General features: G+C 40.5%; 1 long non-coding RNA gene across 7 annotated transcripts in view; it reads right to left on the bottom strand.

Annotated features, from left to right (window-relative positions):
* LOC132346370 (uncharacterized) overlaps positions 1-12,821 on the bottom strand; it is a 284,917-nt gene that overhangs the window by 214,310 nt on the left and 57,786 nt on the right. The window contains exon 5 of one of the 7 annotated variants that reach the window (XR_009496196.1): positions 4,121-4,325. The exons of the other annotated variants lie outside the window; for them this stretch is intronic. This is a non-coding gene — a long non-coding RNA (uncharacterized lncRNA). The remainder of the gene's footprint in view (positions 1-4,120; positions 4,326-12,821) is intronic. 7 annotated transcript variants of the gene reach the window in all.

The following is a 12,821-nucleotide window of genomic DNA, read 5'->3' as shown; positions in this document are numbered from 1 at the left end:
AAACAGACATACAGGATAGACTTATGGACATGGGGAGAGGGAAAGAGAGGGTGAGATGTATGGAAAGAGTAACATGGAAACTTATATTACCATATGTAAAATAGATAGCCAACAGGAATTTGCTGTATGGCTCTGTATGTATCTAGCGGGGTGTGATGGGGTGGCTGGCGGATGCGAGGGAGGTTCAAAAGGGAGAGTATATATGTATACCTATGGCTGATTCATGTTGAGGTTTGACAGAAAACAACAAAATTCTGTAAAGCAATTATCCTTCAATAAAAAATAAATTAAAAAAAAACAGGGTCATTGCAGATATAATTAGAAAAGGGAATACTTGTGATGAAGTGTCTGAAAATTTGGCTGAATTGCATTCTTCTGTTTGTGGCAAATACAACTTGAAAATAATAAGCCTGGATATTTCATGGAGGAGATTTCCAAGTCAAGTGTTGAGAGTGTGGACTGATTCCTTCTTGCTGCTTATAGTAAAAGCTGAGACGAGAGAAAGAAATTGAACGAGGAGCTGCTAAGCAAAAAGAAACTGGAACTTGAAGATATGGAAAATTCTCATCCTATGATATTGCAAAAAAAACTGGCACCTACTGCATGTTCTGGATGGAGCACCAGGGGCGTGGCCAGATAACATTTTGCTACAGATAACAGTAAGGTCATTTGTGGATACAACAACCAGAAGGTACAGAGCCAGGACAAAAATGAAGGAAAGCTGTCAGACTCTGGGTATCTTACAGGCAGGAAATGGGTAAATAGAGCTGTTTGGCTGCAAATGGGTGATCCTTCAAATAAGGGGGAAATGACCCTGAGAGAAAAACCACTTCTATTCCAGAGGCAAGGGCCACTGCTCAGAACTGAGCGGGTGAGGTTGCTGCCTGTATGGGCCCAGAGGACAGAGCATCTGGCCAAGAAGGATTATTTTAAGGCAAAAAATCCAGTGGAGTTTACACTGCTAGATTTCAGACCTGCTTGCCTTTTCCTTCTGACTTCTCCCTTTCGGAATGGATTATCTATCATGTGCCTGTCCCATCATTGAATTTTGTCTGTAGTCTCAGGTTCACCAGTAAAGAGGAATTTTGCCTCAGGATAAAAATCATACCCTGAGTAACACCCATACCTGATTTATATGATGTTTGAATTAGATTTAGGACTTAAGAACTGGTGCTGGGATGGGTTGTCCTTTGGAGACATTGGACTGGGGTGACTGTATTTTGCATATAAGAAGGACATCAATTTGGAAAGACTAGGGAATTCCGTGGCAGTCTAGTAGTTAGGACTCTGCACTTCCACTGCAGGGGCACAGGTTCGATCCCCAGTCAGGGAACTAAGATCCCATAAGCCACACAGTGCAGCCCCCTCCAAATAAATGGGGGGACCAGCACCTCAGAATGTAACCTAGTTTGGAATTAGGGTGTTGCAAACAGTAATCAATTAAGATGAGGTCATACTCATCTCAACTGGCATAGAGTGGACTCTAATCCAACATGACTGGTGTCCTTATCAAAAGGGGAAATGTTGACACAGACATGCACACTGGGAGAATCCCATGTGAAAATTGGAGTCACGCTGTCAGAAGCCAAGGAACTAGCAGGAACTAGGAGAAAGGCCTGGAAAAGAGCTTTCTCTAGCACCTTCAGAGGGAGCATGGCCATACTGGCATCTTGACCTTGGACTTCCGGCCTCCAGAACTGGGAGACAATAGATTTCTGTTAAGCCACTCAGTCTGCGGTAGTTTGTAACAGCAGCCATAGCAAACTAATACACAGGTTTAGTATGAACTAAACATCTAAACACAAATAACTAAAAACATTTTTTAAACGTTCCCATCAGATAGAAAATTAAACTCTTCACATATTAGTAATTGAATGCTGTCACATGGAATGGTTCAGTATTTCTGAAATCATTAGTGATTTATTGAACATGGACTGATTACCTTGCACAGTAGATTAAGATGAGAATTAACCCATTTTGAAAACCTCCAAATTTTCATACCAAATTCAGTGAATTTATGAGCAAAGACTAAAAGGACCTATGAATAAAACCCAAGAACTGGGGCTTCCTTGGTGGTCCAGTGGCTAAAAATCCACCTTGCAATGCAAGGGACACTGGTTCAATTCCTGGTCCAGGAAGATCCCACATGCCATGGAGCAAATAAACCCACGAACCACAACTGCCGAGTCCACACATCTAAAGCCTGTCCTCTGGAGCAAGAGAAGCCACTGCAATGAGAAGCCTGCATACCACAACGAAGACTAGCCCATGCTCACCACAACTAGAGAAAGCTGGCTAGCCGCAATGAAGACCTACCACAACCAAAATATAAATAAATAAATAAATGTGAAAAAAAAAAAAAAGAGAGAGCTTAAGAGCTTTTGTAGAAAGTAGGTGTCGGGGAGGAATAAATTTTTCTTTGCCCTTCTAGGTTCTTCAGGCTGGTCTAAGAGTTAAACTGACATCAGAGAGATTAACAGGAGAAAGTCAAACAGTAATAACGTGTACATGGGAGAGACTCAAAAAAACTGAGCAACTTGTCATAATGACTGAAACCCTCACCTTAAATACCATCTTCAGCTAAAGACACAAGAGGATGTTGAGGGTGGGGAGAACACTTATGGGAGGTGAATTATGGGAGGTAACCAGGAAAAGCATAGTAAACAAAGGTGAGGTTAATACATGGATTTAGGTCATTGCCTTCTCCACTGATAAGACTGTCTAAAGATTTGGTCATCCTCCTCTTCCTAGTATATCTATGAAACACCCTCACAAATGGAGATTTCTGTTGTAAATGTAAATTTTTCTTAAAAGGGGAAACTCCTATTTGGTGTTCAGAGTTTTTCCCATGTCTGCTGTTTCTCAGAAAATAACCGGCTTAAAATTAATATACTAAAGAGATATATTTGGGAGTGGGAAATTCTGTTCCCCTACATAGACATGGCAAAGGGTGTTTATATTTAGATGACATATAGACACCTACTCATATTTGTACATACACACAGATACACATACACACAGGTATATGTATGTACTCACACATTAAAGTTATACTGTCTTCTTGATGTGAAAGAAATCTATCATCATAAGTATGTGTTGGGTGTTCACCCTCTTTGGCCTAGAGTTCTGCCCATCTCCCTGGCTGGCTGTGTTCTAAAGCTTAGCCAGCTCATGGGAACTGATCCAAGAGCACCTGTTATCACCAGTCCCAACCCTGGTGATTCTGACCGCCAAAACTCAACCTCTCAGAACATGCAGCCATTCAAAGTCAGACCCAGAGAAACAAGCCCAGGGGGGAAAAAAAAATCTGCATTTTAGATCAAAACATTTTGAAGAGGAAAAAAAAAAAAAAAGGGAGGGGCACCTAAGAGTGAGAGAGATTGATTCTTTTCTCACAAATGAAGTCAAGATTATTCATTCCTGCCCTTTTTTAAGGACAATTAATAGGAATTTCTCAAACTCAGAATGTCGAAACCATTAGTAGCTGATCACTTGAAGTCAGAATGCAGCTGTTATGATTAATGGCTGAATTTTAAATATTTCAGACAGATCAAGAAATTCTCGCACACTCCCCTGCTTGTCATGTGGGCCTCCCCAGGATGCTGGAGACCGTATGATGGCATCTCAACAGGTTCTTCCCTCAATAGAATTCTGCATAATTCAAAAAAAAATAAAACCCTAACGAAAATTCAAGTCCTCTCATTCATCAGGCAGCATGAGGTAGAATGGTGTAGTAGAAACAGTACTGATGAATTTGGAAGGAAAAAAAATTTTTTTGTCTTTTTATGCAAACTTAGGTACATCACTCAAATACTCAGTTTTCTCATTTGAAAAATGAAAGTGAAGATGGTAAAGCCTTCCTTTGCTGATATATAGAAAATTCAAAAGAAAAAAGAAAGAGCAAAATATTAAGTGCTATTCAAATAAAAAGTACTGGATCCTCCTTTGTACAAGACACATGGACATCAATGAAACTGAATGAAGGAGAGGAGGATATTAAGAATGAATAAGGCCTGATTCTACTATCAAGGAAATTTCAGGCCAGTAGGCATACAGAGTCACACTACAGATAATCATATTTCAGGTAGAAAAAGGAAATACCATAGAACTTGGGGGTTACCTCAGGCCTGGGGAATGGTGACAAATCAAAGAAGGCTTCAAGGAGGAAGTGATATTTGTGATAGAAGTTAGCTGAGACTTGGAGGTCCTGCTTCCTGAATTTTGCTGAGTTTGGGGAGCCAGCAGGGAAACCAATGCCACTGAGGGAACGTGAAACCTTCCAATTCCCTCGCTGAAGCAGGAACCCAGTGTTCTTGTTAAGCCGCCTGAAAGCATGGCAAAAATAGAACAGGTCAAGCGTGTCTCCATATCAAACCATTTCCATCTCCCCAGCGTTACTAAAAATGAAAGGGCGATCATCTGGATGGGGATGATATGCCCTTGTTCATATCTATCAGATGCTTTAAAGCCCCCCAAATCCTTGCTACACCTGAGATGAAGGAAAAGGAGACTGCCATGGTAGATGACTCTTTAAAAAAAAAATGTCTAAAAAGAGAACAGTAAAACATAAAGAAATAGTTAAGAAGATGGAAACCATGGGGGATCATGCCTGGCCCTCCTCCCTGGGAACATGATGAGAGTAATCCAGGATCTCCATTCCAGTCCACCTTCTGCACCCCTGAGGTTCACCTCCTTAAAAGGTGGTTTTGATCACATTACCATTATGCTCAATGGACGTGGCTCCCTGGTGCCTACAAAATTAAGCTCACATCTTTTAAATTAAAATCCTCCATGACAGGATCCCAACTGATTTTTCCAACATTTTCTTCTGTCTTTAACTTCATTATCTCTTCCCTTTGTTCCAGCCAAACCGGATGACACACTCTCCCTGAATCTGGTCTGAACTTTCCTGCCCTCTTCATGTTCAGGCTCTTATTCTCCTGCCCTTAAAGCCTCTATCCCAACATCCACCTTTCAAAATTGAAGCTATTGTTCCAGGACCAATTCAAATGTCATCGCCATCCAATTAAACAATAATTTCCCTGAGCCCCTGCCATGAGCTCCTTCCAAATGCTCACTGGAGATGTAAAGATGAGTAGCACCTGTCTGGCACTCTACTTGCTACTTCAGGAAGAAAAGACAGACCCTTAAACAAGTATCTATTAAAATGCCCTATGCTAGTATGCATAATGCATTGTGCAGACCCTGGACCTTAACCCATAGGCATGGGAGTCTTTTAAGGGTCATTTTAGGATCAATGTCTGATATTATATGTTTGATGTTACCTGATAACTCTGACAGTGGTATGGAGGGCAGCCTGAAGGCAAAGGTAGCAGTTGAGAAGCTATTCTTACAGTCCACAGATGACAGAATGGGTAGTTGCACCATGATAGAGGTGGTGTTCATAAAAAAGAAGTGATGAATCAACAAGGACCTACTGTATATCACAGGGAACTCTGCTTCATGTTATGTGGCAGCGTGGATGGAAGGGGAATTGAGGGGAGAATGGACACATGTCAGTCCCTTTGCTTTTCACCTGAAACTATCACAATATTGTTAATTGGCTATACCCCAATAAAAAACTGGAGAAGGCAATGGCACCCCACTCCAGTACTCTTGCCTGGAAAGTCCCATGGACGGGGGAGCCTGGTGGGCTGCAGTCCATGGGGTTGCTAAGAGTTGGACACAACTGAGTGACTTCACTTTCATTTTTCATTTTCATGCATTGGAGAAGGAAATGGCAACCCACTCCAGTGTTCTTGCCTGGAGAATCCCAGGGACAGGCGAGCCTGGTGGGCTACCGTCTACGGGGTCGCATAGTCGGACATGACTGGAGCGACTTAGCAGCAGCAGCAATAGAAAACTGTGGGAAAGATGCTTTGCAAGATTGAAGGCAGAAAGAGAAGAGGGCAACAGCGGATGAGATGGTTGGATAGCATCACTGATTCAATGGACATGCACTCAGGCAAACTCCAGGAGACAGTGAGGGACATGGAAGCCTGGCACGCTGCAGTCCATGGGGTTGCAAAGAGTCAGACACAACTTGGCAACTGAACAACAACAGCAAACAATAGGAAATAAAAAAAATTTTTTAACAAGAAACAATACCTGCAAGGCTTCATCTGTTAGGACTCTCCTAATCTACCTGTATCTATCTTTGGGTAGATATTATTTCTTTCTGCTACTGAACCACTACTTGTATTTTTCTATGTATTGGCATTTTTGACTCATATTACAGTCAATTTTATATTTTATCCCCCCACTATTAAACCAAAAATTCCTGAGTTTGAATTTTGGTAAGTGCTGAAGAAATGAGTGAAGGGACTTGTACAAAGTTGACTTAGAAATGTTTGATTGCCAGAAATAGAATCCTACACTCAAAGAAAGGGAGGTTTATTATCAGGATGCAAAGACAGCTCATGGAAACTGGGGCCAGGAAACAGAATCAGGCCCCAGGAAGGAACTTCCAGGTTAGGGACAATTGTGAGCCAACTCTCTGGGTATGGATCTCTCAGTTCAGATTCTTAAAAGTGAAAATCTGTCTACCCTAGGTACAGACAACTGTGGCCAGGGAGGGGTTGGGGTTACATGATGCAAGCATAGCAAAGAAGATCATTTCTTACCTGAATAAAACATCTTTATTAGAGATAATTATTTCAAAACACTTCACAGTCATTGGTCTCAAGTATTCACAAATCACAGTTCTGTGAGATAGTAATGGGTCATTTTTCTCCCCTTAATCTCCCTTTTATAAGCAAGTAAAGCAGCTCAGAGAAGCTACACGATTTGCTCAGAAAGTATCACACAGGAAGTCATTTGTAGAACAAAATAGCTTAATCTAGAAATACACATTTTTCAAATTCAAGACTGGTTTGATCAGATTATATGATGTTTCAAAACATTCCTAACTCATCCATTTATAGAACAGTATTTTCCAAGCACTTATAAGGACGATACCCTGAACCTGGGATTGGGATGAATCTTTTAAAGTGAAATATTTTACTCATCCTGATCATAGAAGCAAAGTGATATCTTTCAATTTACCACTAAAGAAATGAGGCAAATGGGAAAGTGTTTTATTAAAGTACTGAAACTCCTCCCCAAAGTTTCTATAATTAGTTCAGGTACTTAGTGATATTCTAAAGTTATTTTATTTGGCAATAATATTTATGATTAATATATTCTCTCTGGTGTCTATAGTAACCGGTCTTGTGGCATAGTATGAAGATTGGGGATTTATTTATATTTAGGCTTCACCCAAGAGGAAGATTTTTGTATAATTTATTGTTACATTTAGAGAGCATAAAACCTTTAGGCCACAATGTGTAGTTAATATTCAGAATTAAGTCAGTTGATTATGCATCAACTGGTAGGTCAAATTCAGCTTTGTGTGCTATAATTTATAATACAGGGTTTTGCCTGGAGCAACATGGAAGCCCCGAAGCAGTGCTGTGAATTATTACAACTAAATCGGGCACTATCTGCCAAAATATACACGATTGCTTGTATTTCTATTGCACGAAGGCTATAAACATGATTTCTGAGAGCTCTGTGCTGCAAGGACATCTAAATAAAATATCAGTTTCATGACCAGTGTCAGCATTTAGAAACTTCTTTCCTTTATTTGCAGCTGCTACAAGTCTTGGTTTCTGTGGCAATTCACTTCTTAGCCACTTACTAAATGGCAGTTTACAGGTTTTATGACCACACAGTGTAAGCATATTTCTCTCTTTTCATGGATGCTCAAACTACCCTGCAGTACACTTATGATCATTATTAAAACTGCATTTGGAAAGCATCCTTACATATGGCATTTAATAAGCCAAGATACTTTAATAAAAGATTCAGTACACACTTAAGCTGTATTATGAATTTCTTTTGTTGAACAAGTTGTGTTTTTGATCTCTGTTTACCCAGCCCCTTAGCTAAGATTTCTAAACTAAAATGTGAATGGCCTCTTCTTGGATTGTAGATTTCAACTGTCTTTTTTTTTCTTAATTGGTGGAAAACTGCTTTACAGTTTTGTGTTGGTCTCTGTCATATAACAATGCAAATCAGTCAACTGTCTTAATTCCAAGGGAGACTCTGTTCTCTGAACAAAGGCCAGCAAATGTAGCCACCTCTTGGTGATGGATGAGTGGATTTCCTATTTTACAGATCTGTAAAAATTACAGAAAACAATTTTAATCTAAACTTTCCAAAGTAAGAGAAGGTTAGTAAACTCTAGAACATGCAATCTATATACATGACCATTTACATGATGATTACAAAGAGCATACAATCAATTTTTTATATTACTGAATTCTGACCTACTCTATCCAAGTTAAAGTCAAAGCCCAAAACTAACATTAGAAAAATGTTCAAGTTAACCAGGGGCAAAATTACATCACACATCCCAGGCACTTGGGAGGCAAGGTTGGTTCCAGCAATCCCTGTCTCTCTCTTCTTCTGCCAAGGGTACATGCTATTGGCATCAGTGGGGTAAATGGAGCCAAGGAAGTAAAAACAACTAGAAACAGATTTTGCCCTAATGAAAACTGGGTATTTTTTTATAGTCATAGTTGTCCAAAAGTTTTGAAAGGAAACAGTAAGGGCAAAGATCCTAGGGTGCGAATGAGCTTGGCAAATTGAAGGAACACCCAAAGTTCTATATTTATAAGGAAAAGACTCCTGACTCCAACTTTTGGTAAACTAGCAGTTTCAGTTTGGGTTACCAAATTTAGTAATCCTTAGTATTAATTTACACTGTAAGATTCTAATAAATAAAGCTCTGCTGCTGCTGCTAAGTCGCTTCAGTCGTGTCCGACTCTGTGCAAAATAAAGCTCAGATCTATACAAAAACAAAAGCAAAAAAAAAAAAGAAACTAACAAAATCTTTCTTATGGATACAGCGTTTGCCCATAAGAATCAAAGAAAAGGACTGGAATTTTAAGCCAAATCTTTGTCTGTCAAGAAACTGGCCAAAATCAAGCTTTAAAAATCACCAGAAAATACCAGGGCCTCTCTCCTTCTTGTTTCCAGATAGTGCAGGATGAGTTATTCTTAGCTAGGAGCCCAGTTCACTGATGCTGCTGCGGGAGAATATCTGGAAATGCCCGTGGGAGCCCCAACCACTGATGTGACATCAGTTGTCTCATGCGATGCAGAAGAGGAGAGAACTGTCCAAGCAACTGTGGTACCTGGTTCGCTTGACTTTATGTATGATCACTGGAGTCTTCCCCACACTGAGATGCTATACACCTACACCTCCTGCCTAAAAGGACAGGGATGTGCCAACCTTCAGCCAGCATGCAACAGAACACCTTCTCCAATGTGGCATGCTGCCTCCAAAATGGCGGTAAGCTACTTTGAAGCAGTGATTATATTGAACACACGTTTTATATCATTTTGGCTTGAGCAAGGAGCACACAGGTGTGGGAAGAGGCCACCCCTGGCAGCCACAGGGGCCCAGCCCTGTCCTAGAGGTGCAATCACCTCCTGTCACCTGTGATGGGACCACCAAGCACATATCTGAAGGTGAAATCTGGCTCATGCCATGAACTTCTTTACATGCCCGGCTAAAGAAAACAGGTGCGTGGTCCCCCTCACATCAGGGAACTCACTGTTCAATGGGACATGTGACTCAGCAAGCTGCAGCAGGTGTGCAGCCTGGCAGGCAGGCCCCGAACAAGCTTCTGGAAGGATATGGGACAACAGCAGTGTGCTACCTGGCTGCTCTTTTGTGTTGCCTCCTAAGCCCACAAGGCTGAGAACATGCCAAAGCCCTTACTACTGCAACATCAGGGAGAATTGCAGGCAGCAGCCAAAAGGTTTGGGATTGCAGGCAGATGGTCTTTAGTGTAAATAATCACCAACCTGAGAGTCTCCATGCTTCAGGAAACCCCTAAGGTTCAGTTAGGCTCCATCTTTCCACCCTTCATATATTCAAATATTTGTGAAGCACCTGCTAGTCTCAATATTTTTAAAGCAGATTTTCAAATCTTATATGTACCACTTACCAGGTTTCCCACATGTATGAAAAAAACATCACTACATTCTTCTGCCTTGGCCCAGAGTTACAGTATTACCTAACACCAAACAATATGTTTGTGCCCACTTTAATAATTTTTAAATCAGAAGTATTACAATTATTATTGGCTTCCTTGGTGGCTCAGACAGTGAAGAATCCACCTGAAATGCAGGATACCTGGGTTGGGAAGATCCCCTGGAGGAGAGCATGGCTACCCACTCCAGTATTCTTGCCTGGAGAATCCCCATGGACAGAGGAGCCTGGCAGGCTACCGTCCATGGGTCACAAAGAATCGGACATGACTGAGGAGCTAAGCACAAGATTACAATTATTTATTTTTCTCTAAAAACCAGTAATATGATACATATTACATAGAATTCTTCTATGGTATCTTAAGCAAAAAGAAATAAATCTCAATTTTCACTGACCAAAATTAGCTTTTACAAACAAAAGATTCTAAGTAAGACATGGGTTTTAAATGGGAGAACGAGAACAAGCTACTGATGCACACAAGAATGTGGATGAGTCTTAAACACGTGACACTGAGTGAAAGAAACCGGACACAAAGGCTACATCCAGTATGATTCCACTTATACAGTATTCTTGGAAAGATAAAGATACAGAGACCAGATCAGTGAGTGGTTGCCAAAGACTGAGGGCAAAAGGACGGTTTGACTACAAAAGAAGATAAGAGATTTTGGAGGTGATAAAACTATTTTGTATCATGACTGTGTGATGGTTGCATAACTGGATATAGTTTGTCAAATCTCTTAGAACTATACACCCAAAAGGGTGGATTTTTCTAGGAAAATTAAAAAAAGGAAAATTCTTTTCAAATAATTAAAGAATTATGTTGTGGGGAAATGCAAAAAGAAGTTGGATGAATGCTTAATTATTATTGCAATGCAGATGATAGACAAATTCTAAATAAAAGTGACCCACGTTGGTAGAAAATTCTGGGCACACAGAACTATAGGAAAGACCTAGAGTTTACTTTGCATGAGTGCATGCTAAGTCGCTTCAGTCATGTCCAACTCTTTGCAACCCTATGGACTATAGCCTGCCAGGCCCCTCTCTCAGTGGGATTCTCCAGGCAAGAATACTGGAGTGGGTTGCCACTTCCTTCTCCAGGGGATTTTCCCAACCCCGGGATTGAACCCATGTCCCTCACATTGGCAGACAGATTCTTTGTCACTGAGCCACCAGGGAAGCCAGAGTTTACTTTAAATATCCTCAAATGCTAAGTCAATACTTACAGGCACAGAGCTGCTCAAGCATTTATGTAACCTCACATACATTCAGGGAAAAGGAGAGAGGGAAGTTAGGCTCCTTTACCTTTTCTGCAGGGGGGAAAAAAAGAGTCCCTAGCACAAAGAGTTACTCTCAATTTATAAGAAAGTAAACTCCACAAGGACAGGGAGTTTGAATTACATACTGATGCATAGCTAGTACTCTAGAAAGTGTAGACACATATCAGAAGTACAGTGTTGAATACAGCGTTGAAGCTGATCTGCCTAGATTAACTCAAAGGATCATCCCCCATTTCCAAATACACAGATGCGTGAGATAAAATTTAACAAAAGAATGTTAAGTACGTAATGGGGCTCAAACCCAAGACAGGTGACAAAACTAAAAAGGAAGAAGGTGACAAAACAAAGCCACGGTTACGGACAAAAGCCAACTAAAATGGCCCATGGGACTCTTGTATTTGAACTTAAGTCCTAATAGCTGGGAGATAGATTTCCGATATGGGCAGGGAGTGGAGAGAAACCAAGGGCTTCATGACCTTGAAAAGCTAAAAACTGATCCTGCCAGAACTCAAGGAGGGCTTCTTCAGATCTGGAACAGAGTCTGGAAGAGCTTCACCGACTGGTTTGGGAAGCAGAAAGGAAGCTTGACATCCACTGAACCAGGATAAAAAGAGTCGCGTGCAAGAAGTTGGGACCCCCATCTGTGCCATATAAATGTATGGAGTCTACAATCATGACTTGCATATTATGTGACCTCCAACCTTAAGTGAGAAGTTAACATGGACTGGGGACCAGGGAGCCCTGGCAAAGGCAACCACCAAGTTTACCACTTGAGACTCCCACAGAAAGCAAACCCCACATAAATTGACCCATAACCCAAGATTACAGATAATGTAAGCTAAAACAACACTATGTAAAGAGTCAGCCAATGCAACCATTGTGCCTATAAATAAAAAGGCAATTTAAAAGAGGTCTTAAAATAATTATGATTAGATGTTCAAAGCAGAAGCAAATTTGCTGTAAAGTTAATGAAGCTAATGCTTCTGGGCCTCTCACGGGCACAGCCCCTTTCCAAGGCCCTGGGAGGGACCTTAGGAATGTACTCACAGGGCCTCATGTTGTTATAAAATTTACAAAAGATATTTTAACCTTAATTAGTTGAGACCACTGTCTCTTTCCGTTCTGTCTCACTCACACTTCTATTTTTATCTGAAGATATGAGAATGGCAATGGACATCTTTGGGATTAGATTGGAATTGAGATGTATTTTGAAAATGTATTGTTTGGAGTTATTCGGATATATTGATGAGGATAATAGTCATTTCTGTATAGTGACATGAAGGTATAGGACCAAAGATTGTATCCTACTGTAAACTTATCCTAGAGTACCCTGCACCACAAATATGTAGAAAAGATAAAACAACTGAGATCTTAGAGTCTCATATGTAGAAAATTCTTTCAATTCTTAAAGATAATATATGAAAGAAATTAGAGTTCTTCCCAAATTTGACAGTGATTCTTATATTGCCAAAAGCTATGTGTGAAGCTGAAACTAATTTTTA

This window comes from Bos taurus, chromosome 10 (assembly GCF_002263795.3).
Source record: "Bos taurus isolate L1 Dominette 01449 registration number 42190680 breed Hereford chromosome 10, ARS-UCD2.0, whole genome shotgun sequence".
Lineage (NCBI taxonomy): Eukaryota > Metazoa > Chordata > Mammalia > Artiodactyla > Bovidae > Bos > Bos taurus.
Note: the sequence above shows the minus strand (reverse complement) of the source record. Positions and strands in the feature narration are given on the sequence as shown.